This window comes from Herpailurus yagouaroundi, unplaced genomic scaffold, assembly GCF_014898765.1.
Source record: "Herpailurus yagouaroundi ecotype Mexico unplaced genomic scaffold, PumYag 163, whole genome shotgun sequence".
Taxonomy (NCBI): domain Eukaryota; kingdom Metazoa; phylum Chordata; class Mammalia; order Carnivora; family Felidae; genus Herpailurus; species Herpailurus yagouaroundi.
The window spans coordinates 65,346,755-65,356,754 of record NW_024412404.1 but is presented as its reverse complement, the minus strand read 5'-3'; the positions used below and the strand labels follow the sequence as shown (position 1 = coordinate 65,356,754).

The following is a 10,000-nucleotide window of genomic DNA, read 5'->3' as shown; positions in this document are numbered from 1 at the left end:
CCCTCGGGCCGTGTGGTCCGGGCCCCTCCCCACATCCGTGCACCTTGGCCCTCTGGCCCGTAAAGCAAGGCGGTGGCCTCGTCAGCGACCAGTCACTTCCAGCCCACATCGGGCGGCTACCCGTGTGCCCGCGCTGTCACTCCGCGTGGCTGCTGGTGACGTTGCCGCTCACTTGCACAGGTTGGGACTCCGAGATTACACATGTGTCACGTGCCCGAGGCCGCACACGCCGTTAACGGGGGTAAGCCAGGTGTCTCCTCCAGGCCCTATGCTGTGATCCTCTTTCCGGGAGGGTCTCAAACTTGTGTCACCAGACAGGGTCGCCCCTGAGATTACGCGGAGTTGTTTTATACGACGCTCTGCCCACACAGGTGCTCAGTTAACACCGTGTGTCCGAGGTTGCTCTTGACAGACGCCATAAATAAACTCAAAGGTGTCTTTGCGTTTTGATGGCCTCCTAGCCAACTGCAGAAGTTGTAACGTTTGAGAAGGGTTTGTACCGCTGGGCAGCACCTGCCGAAACCCCGTGAGGAGGCAGGGATGGGCGCTTGTTCTATTCCTACCGTGGCCTTGACGTGGTGGCGTGGTGAGGGGGCCGGGGGGGGGGGGGGCCCGGGCGGGGGGCCGGGGCGGGGGGGGGGCTTGACAACACGCCGTCACGGGCGGCCGGTTGCCCCCGGGCGGGTGTGGCCCCCCCCCCTCGGGGATGGGGGCCTCGCGGCCCCCCGGGGGGGGGGTGGGGGGTGGGACGCTGTCCGCGTAGGGGTGTGAAGGGGAAGGAGAGCTTACGCACTCCCCCTTGTAGGAAGGGTTGAATGGGTGTGGGATGAAAACTGAAGATTCTTCCAGCACCGCTTCCCATAGGCCCGACATCACCTCAGGGGTGGGCCTGACTTGGGTCCTCTCAGAGCCATGACTGTCGTCCCCAGAGGCGTCCAGACCCTTGACAGCTTGGCTGCCAGCGATACCCGGGGTCCTCGATCGGGGGGCGTTTCCTCCTCTGCTGTCTGTCCCAGCGCCCCGCCACACGGTCAAGGTGGGAGAGGAGGTGTCCACGCTAAGGGCTGTTCCTCCTGTGGGACCAGCACACTCTCCCAGGAGCCCAGAACTGCCAGGGAACAAGGGGGAAGTGGACGTAGCGAAAAGCTATGGGTGCGCGTCCTGGGGAGATCCAGACACTGAGAGGGTCAGCTCCTCGAGTCTGTGAGGCCCCCCTGTGTGTCTCATGCAAAATGGGGTTATGCAACGTGGGGCATCTTGGGAGTGTCCACGCGTCTCCGACGAGTGCTGGGTGGTGGGTCCAGCCAGGTGCCAGGTCCCTGGGCGGTGTAGCCAGAGTTCTGTCCAGTACCCAGTGGGGCCTCTGTGCCCCTCCGTGTTCACAGCGCACGGGTACCGCACGTCTCTGGCCTGTGAACTTGATGCTGTGCAAGCTCCCCTCTGCCTGGTGTTGGCCAGAGGTCCTGGGCCCGGTGCCTCCTGATCCCTCTGAGTCCCGCTTTCTCGCCGGCCTGCCCCCGTGGGTTTTGTGTAGGTCAGGGAGAACTTAGGGGCCACGTCTGCCCCAGGTGGGCTCTCACAGGCGGCACCTTCTGTGGACGGTTAGGGTGACTGCTGTCAGGGGCCTCGGCTCGTCCAAGGACGAGACATTTCCCGTCTCCTCACCAGCCGTGTTGTGTGTGGGCTCACATATCTGCCACGTGACATGGGCGTCCTGGCTGGTGGAAGGCCCTGCCGTGAGCGTGTCCGAACGCGGCCAGCCCGACCTGCCCATCTGCACAGACGTGGAGGACGGGCTCTCCCACAGCAGTTAGTCTGCCCATCATCCTGGTTCGAGGCCTCGGCGGTGCCTTCAGGCGCTGCTGTCATAGATCAGACCTTCGCGTCTGCAGGATTGGGCCGGGGGGGGGGGCGGGGGGCGGCCGGCTCAGTGGCGTTGTGAGAAGGACGTGATGGCAGAAAGGTCCGGTTCTGCTCTCCGTCTGCAGGAGGGGCCGGGCTGAGCTTTGGAGACCAGCACAGGAAAGATGGGAAACTGTGTGGGGGTGGGGCCGCCTGTCACTGGCCAGCAGGGGTCACGTGTGCAGGGCCCCTAGTGGCAGTGTTGCCCGGGTGGGGGGCTGGCTGGGTGCCAAGGTGGCTCTCGGTGTACGACACCTTCCTTGGCTTCCTCTCCCGGGTCTGGGCTGTTCCAGGGTTATCCCCCGAGAGTGCTGGCTGCCACCCGCCGTCTTCCATTTCTGCAGGGTGGACGTCGTGTCCCCCACCCCCACGCTGACTGGGCTTCTAGGGCCACGGGTCCAGGGTCCCCTCTGCCCATGCAGAGTTCTCCCACGAATGGGCGTTTCAATGAGGCCATTCAGGGAGCTCCGGCTTTCCGAGCGGGAGGCTAATCTATTGCCACCGCCCCACCCCCAGCCTCAATCATTAACGGGAATATACATTTCAAACGCTGTGTAAGGGATACGGGGCCCCGTACACTCTCAGGGAGCAGAGGAAAGGTGGGGTCATAACCTGTCTGACCTGGAAGCTTCTGTCTGATTTGCATTGCCCTGCAATTGATGGGGACAACGAAGTAATCACTGAGAATTGCACTCTCCCCCCTGAAAATCGAGCCAGCCCTTCTGGACGTCGGGACACGGGCGCGCAGCCCCTGCAGGCAGGGCGCCGTCCCCTGGGCATCTGGCTCCTATCAGTCCCGGAGGCTGCCGGGACACCCTCACGGTGAACCTTCCCGGCCGAGGCAGCCAGGCCCCGGGGATAATGAACCTGCCCGAGGAGGAGGGGCCCCGCCCGCCAGACGCGAAAGGCCTAAATGATCTGTTTACAGTGATCTGAGAAACACCAGATTTTTTCAGAACCAGACCCGATCAGTCAACCCAGAGTGGGTGTGGGTGCTCTCTGCTGCCCCTGCCCTGGGCCCGTCCGTCTGTCCGTCCTTCCGGGCCCTCTGGCCTGCTGCTTGGAGCCACTATCATGGCCGAATTACCTTGGGAGGTAGTGGCAGTTCACTTGATTAGCATGGTGAATTAAAAGAAGGAGTCACAAGTGACCTGTCCGGCTCCTCCACACGGGTCCTTTGTATTCCCAGTGCGTCTCACCCCTGTTGTAAGAAGGTCAAAAATGAGAGAGAGAGAACAATTTTCAAGCGGCTAGCACTTAGGAGCAGAATTAACAATCACTCTGTATGTAATTGCCAGTTAATAGTAAATTGCCTTTTAGACTGTAAAATGCAATATAAACGGGTAGGCACCTAAAATTAAATTAATGAGATATTTGCTGCATTTAAAAGTGAATCGTGCAAATTAATAACTGAGCGCAATGCTTGTTTTAATATTTGTCTGATAGCGTGTCATTTGCTTGTTTAATAGTAATTAGACTAGTCCTGGGGTAGCCTACCTGAGAAACTCCTGGTATGGGCAGACCAAACGGTTTCACATTCGTAACTTCACCGGGAGAAACACGTCAAGTTGTTAAGAGCAATAGGAAATTATTTTTCAATTAGGAGGTAGGCATTGCCGTGTTACTTGATTGAGACAAATTGGGATTTGTACGCTTCTAATTGAAGTTACGTTACAACGAAAACTCGTTTCACAGACACGTTTCCGCGTGTGAGGCGTTCTTGCACGAGTGTGACTGTCGCTGTTGCCGCGAAGCGTCCACGTGGCGAAACGGTTTCCTGGGGCACAGACACACCGAAGCTGGTCCGTCGTGGCTCCCCTTCCAGCATCGTCCCGCGGGTGTCCCGGGGTGGGGGTGGGGGTGGGGGGGGGCTCTTAGGGTTGACGTCCTGCGCCTGAATGTTTGGCTGACCCACCTTCATTTTAGAGATTTCTTTTGCTCGATTACAGAAATTATCACAAATTACCGGGAGACGACATATTGTGTGCCACAGGCCAAAGCCAGTTACGGATCAAGGTCCTGGCAGTTAACGGCACGTCCAGAGCGGCCGCGGCGGGAGCCGGAGCGCTGCACGCGTGGGCCAGGCTCAGGTCTGCAGTGCGTTTACTTGGCGGGGACATGAAAACGATTATTTTCTGCACAAAGATGTGCATTCAGTTTCCGGCTTGTGAAATCCTTACTCAGCCAGTAATTGCTAACAGTTTTGTGTTCTTTCCGATACAGTATTTATGTTGTCATTTGTTTGAAGTCAGATTGTGCCTTAAACGGGGGACGTGTCAAGGCGGGGACGGCCCTGTCCTCAGGTGCCGTCCTGGCCCTATGGGGTGACTGTTTCTGCGCCCAGGGCCTTCTGTGGCCTCCGGCAGACTTCCACCGTTTACCCCCCACCTCCTGTCACCCCTTGAAAGGCACTCATGTTTCTGAAGTGGTTTAAAGATCTTTTGTGTGCATTCAGATGTGATTCTGTCAACAGCACAGTGACACGCTGTAGAGTCAATAGTGCCCTTCGACCACAGGCAGCCCCAACCAGCCGTCCCCCCCGGGCCGGCGCTCTTCAGACAGATTACTCGTACCCACAGCACAAATGATTCCTAGTTCCCCCCCTCCCCCATCATACTGTTTTCACTGTGCTAAACTGGATGCTGATGGCTTCTCGTCAATGGAAGCCACCTGATTATTTCAGTGACAAATATTTAACCACATGTGTGGACCTGGTGGAGAAACAAATATTGTAATTACGGGCCCTGGAGCTTGGGGAAGCTTCCAGCCATGGAACCGTCTGCTGTGGCCAGCGAGGCCCCGTGGCTCTTGGCTGTTCCCTGTCTGCTCCTCTCTGTTGGCCACGACGGGGTTCACGGCTCCTACCCGGCGGTCGGAGGGTCCCTGGCAGGTAGACGCCTTGGCTTTTCTGTGAGGTTTGTGATGTGGGGCCTGCGTTTTCGGCTCAGGCCGTGTCCAGGCCTGTCCGGAGTCGGAGGGCCGGGACAGCTGTCTGCCTCGCGCACAGCTCCTGCACCCACCGCCATTTCTTGTCCCAACGCAGCCCGCCTGGGCTCTTGTCATTTGTTTGCATACTGGCGGTAGAGGGCGGATTTCTTTTTAATGTTTATTTCTGAGAGAGAGAGAGACAGAGTGCGAGTGGGGGACGGGCAGAGAGGGAGACACAGAATCCCAAGCAGGCTCCAGGCTCCGAGCTGCCGGCACAGAGCCCGACAGGGGGGGCTCGAACTCACAAACCGCGAGATCATGACCTGAGCTGAAGTTGGACGCTCGACCGACTGAGCCCCCCCCCCCCCCCCCAGGCGCCCCTAGAGGGCAGAGTTTTGCCCTCTGACTGGGACGGTGTGTGCCTGGGGCTGGCTGGTCGTCTTTGGGGCCGTTGGCAGGACTCCTCGGGGCCCGGGGGGAAGGGAGGGCACCCACCTGGTGCCCTCTGCACTGTGCGGTTCAGCATTAGGCCAGGTGGACGTCAGTGAACCTGCCGGCATGCTGCCTGGGCCCTGGCGGTGTGGACATCCACAACATGCCCGTCTCAGGCCTGGCGCTGGGAGGGCTCCCGGGGTCACCGCTGTCCCCTTGCCTCCTGTCTCGAAGGAGGCCCAGAGAATGAGACACACCGCTTGTGCTATTGCACAAGTAGACTATTTGTCCTAATCAGTGACACCCATTTACTAGAATTGCTTAAAATGAACTATACCTCATACAGAAATCGCACATTTAGAGACTTCCATTCATCATCTGAAAATTGAGGGCCAGTAAACTTTTCTGCTCCTCCAGTGGGATCGTAGGCATGCATCAAAATGTTAAAAATGATTGGTGAGAGGGAGCTGTCACCCATTTATCAAGGAAAAGAACATTATTTGCTAATTTCCCAACCAGGCTGGTGACAGGGTGCTTCGTCTTTGGACCCACGGTGACCAGCATGGCCTTTTTGTTATTAGTACAAGTCAAGCGCTTTTGGGCAGTTGCTAACAAGACACATTTGTCTGTCATCAGAGGGGCTGTGGTTGTTTTCCAAGTGGCTGTGACCAAAGTCCGCTCCCTGCGCCCCGATTGGCCGCACTTCCCGGGGCCGCGCTAACCCAGGAGGAGAAACCAACTGATAAATCACGAAGTTTCCATGTCAAGGTGAAGGTATTGACTCTCCGGCACCAAACCTGACAAAATGTAGCCGAGAGGACACAGCCATTTATCTTCCCCAAAGGACAAAAGGGTCATCCGGGTTTCACTCAGTGGTCGTCGAGACGTGGACGGGCGGGGGAGGGGGCCTGGCCCTCTGCCCGCTGAGTCCCCGGCACGGGCAGGCTCCCTGGCTTCCCTGCCCGCCCCGGGGGGGCCACGGGGAGAGTCACGGAAGGGGATGGGCTCACGTGCGGGGGGTCTGTTCCGAGCCTCTGGTTGGCACGGATGCCTCGTGCGTTTCTGAGAACAGCTTGGAAAGGGCACGGGGGTGGGGAACGGGTGAACCCACCATTTGAAAGCACAACGTGAAATACAGTCAGCTGAAGTGCACAGCAAAGCAGAGATAACAAACGTACAAATAAAATCACGCAACTCACCCTGGCGAAAATCTACGAGTCCGGCGATGGAGACCAAGGGAGGCGTCGGAACAGCCTTTCGATGGAGAACCTTAGACGGAAGCGTGTGGTGCTTTCAGCGCTAAAGAAGGGCACTAGGTTGGGGGTCTCTGTGATCCTGGAAGAACAGAAGCCAGGACTACACGTCGCCGCGCCCCGGCAGGGATGCCACGGCCTCCTCCCGCCAGGTCTGTTTGGCTGGACGCAGGGCACGGTGCAGGGCCCAGGCTCGACCTGGACAGCGAGTGCGGTCCACTGTGGCATGCTGCACAGGCTGGGACGGGGACGCCCCTGCGAGCTCCGGGGCAGCCTGGGCTTTGTTCGGGGAAGGTCTGTGCACCTGTCCGTACACACTTGTTCCGTGTTGGCTTGGATCCCAAAAGCTCAGTCTGAGAAAAAGTACCTGTAAGAAATGATCATTCAGATCAGTTGGGCCTTTTTGATTCATTGTAGAAAATGCAAAATGAGTGATTCTTTTCTTAGAATGGTTTTTCAATAAAAGAAGAACAAAGTGGAAAGCTATTAGTGACGCGGACGATTTGCTGCCCCCCCCCCCACCCCCGCAAAAAAAATAGAAGTTTCAAATACTCTTAACGAGCATACGGAGTAAGTTGGCCCCACAAGGGACCTGAGTGTATGTGGTGTTGCACGTATGCTCTGGAAGGCTCATTACAGACCGTGTTAAACTTTAAATACAGAAACTCCCGTGGAGACAATTGGCCACTGCAGATCGTGCTAAGCATTGGTGTAAATCATCTTTAGAGGGAGTTTCTTTAAGGTGCAGCCTGGCGGTGGGTCTGTGTGTCCCTCCTCCCGTGCAGACTCCCCCTTCCCTGCCCTCGTGCGGCGGGCCTGCCTCACCTCTCCCACTCGCGGAAACCCTGCTGCCGAGCGTGGGTCCCAGGGCCGGGGTCCTCTCCCGCTCTGAGCGTCGGATGACCCATGAGGACCTAGGTCAGGACCCCGAGGTGGCCAGATGCGGGGGATTCTGCCAAATTCCTTCTCTGTCTTGTCACGCCTTATTCTCCGAGGAGAAGGCCCTTGCCCGATGCCCCTCCGCCCTCCTCATCGCAGCCCCAGGGACACTGGATGGAGGGTGGGGGACTGGGGGCCTGCAGGGTCGGACCCCTCTCCAGTCTTGTGGATCTGGGCGCCCGGCACTGGCAGGCAGCCACAGGCTTTCCCACAAAAAGTCAGTCCATCCCTGGTGTTGGAGACCAACTGGTGCTTTTCCTAACGAACCCTCCCCAGTACAGAAACATCCCATGTAAAGTTTTAGGCCCCTCGGTGCTGGGCTGGTGGACAAGCCCCAGGCCAAGGGATTGCAGTCACTACAGCGGTTTTGTGGGTGCAGGAGCTACGTGACGCGGCTTTGCCACGTACCTGGCATTGGACGACAGCACGTTCCCGGGCTAAAGCCTGTAAATTCAGAGGTCGTGTCAGAGTTGACTTGTTTAAATACCACGAAAACGAGGTGTGGCGGTGCAGTGTCCCATGGCTCCCTGCCTGGGGGGGGGGGGGGGTGGGGCGGCTCATGCTGACGTTCTACTGTCACAGTCCCCATGACAGCGCCCCAGGTCGCTGGAGCTTCGTCAGGGTGCCGTGGAGAACAGCTGGGGTGCTTGGGGCCCTGCACCCCCGTCACCCATGCGCCCCCGCCCCTCACGGCCCAGAGTTCTGCAAAGGCTCGCGGCACCTGTCCTCTGCCCTTGGAACACGCGACTACCAGGAACGATGTTAAAGACGAGCATGGTGTGGAAAGACGCGATAGTGAAGCTCCCTGTCCACGCGATTTGGAATTTAGCCTGGTGTCGGAAAACACTCAGGGTTTGCCCGATGCCCGCCCGCACCAGGTACTCAGCGGGGCCCTGCAGGCGATTCGGAGAAGGAGGGGTCTGGGTCTCACCGGTGCTCGGGGTGAGGCAGCCCTCGACGGTGGGTTCCTCAGCGGAGGAAGGAGCCGTGATGCCGGGTTCTGAGCTGCACTCGGCCGATGTCTGATGCATGAGCCACGTTTATAGTCTTGCTGACTCACAGTCTTATGGGAACGGAACAGGATATGGAAAAGAAGTGAATAAAACAGTGCTAAAAGTTGCTAAGTTCTGTGAGGAAGGGACAGCCGAGGCACCGGGGGTCTCCTAGGAGGGAGGTGGTGCGGGGTGGCTGGGGAGGCCGCCCCTGGACGTGGGCAGCAGGGGTGGGGAGTTTCCAGGCAGGGAGAAGAGAGTGGACCGAGCGTGAACTCCGAGCCAGTCTGGGTGAGAGGCAGGGCTGTGGGGTGGCGGGGAGGTCCCGTGAGGCCACAGGGGCCTTCTGATCCCAGTACACTGTGCGATTTCAGGACATCTTGTGTGGAAGCAAAACCATTTTATGTGAGCACGTAACTCAGAGTCCTGTGTGCAAGGACCGTGGTTGGGGGATCCTAGCATTTACGTTAATCTTGGTGATGTCCTTAAGGGCTCTGCCTTAGAACATTCCTGTTCCTCACCCAGCCTGAAAACCAGGAGTGGGGGCCGCCCGAGTGGAGACTGCAAAGGGTTGGGAAGCCGTTATGCTCTGTAAATGGGAGGCCTTCCCTGTGGACCCCCCTTCCCCAAAGCTGGGGTCGGCCTCATTCACCCCTGGGTAGACCTCTCTTCTTTACAGAAGTGCCAGCAGCGTCCTTATCACGAGACGGCGTTCCGACCAGGAAGAGCGTTTTCCTCAGTGGAGGGAGAGCTGGTGTGTAGAGTCTACTCCAGATTAGAGATGCTACCTTCACTTGAAATCTGGTTTTTTATGCAGGTGGAATTCACGTAGCATAAAATTCACCCAAAGCGTATACTTTGTAGATTTTAGTCTGTGGACAGAGTTGCGCAAGCGTTGTTCATTCAAGAACATTTTCACTGCACGGAAAGGAACGCTGTACCCATAAGCGGTCCCTGGGCGTTCCCCGTTCCTGTCCCTTGACTCCCCCTGCGCCCCCAGGACCCGGATCCCCTCCTGTGCACTTGCTCACTCCTGACGTTTCATGTAAATGGAATCACGCAGCACGTGGCCCTTTGTGACTGGCGTCTTTCACTCGGTGGCACGTCGGCTGCACGGTACCCACGTCAGATCTTCGTTCCTCTGCACGGCTGAAGACTGTGCAGTTCACCAGCTCACAGACACGTGGGTAGTCACAGGTGCTGAAACCTCGGGGTGGACACGGGACAGTGTCACATTCACCTAAACGTTTGTGTGGACAGAGGATGGTGTCACATTCACCTTGGCCTCCCCCCCCCCCATCAAAAATGTGGCGACCCCTCCTGCTGCCGTGCACCTCGCGTGGGGCAGGGTAGGTGCCGTGACACAGGGCGGCCCCACCCTCGGGGAGGAGGATGGGCCCCGAGCGAGTGAGTGGACGGCTGGGAGTGTGGGCCCGCGGTGGGGGTGGGGCGGGGGCGGGCTGGCTTCGGCGGCACGGGGGCGGGGGGGTCTTTCCGCAGCAGGAACACCCCCAGCCTTGGGAGTTGGGGGGCCGGGTATTACTTTCAGAGCTC

General features: G+C 58.4%; 1 protein-coding gene across 12 annotated transcripts in view; it reads left to right on the top strand.

Moving 5' to 3' along the window:
• The window catches only part of EBF3 (EBF transcription factor 3), a 115,412-nt gene that overhangs the window by 84,776 nt on the left and 20,636 nt on the right, over window positions 1-10,000 (top strand). The window lies entirely within an intron of this gene.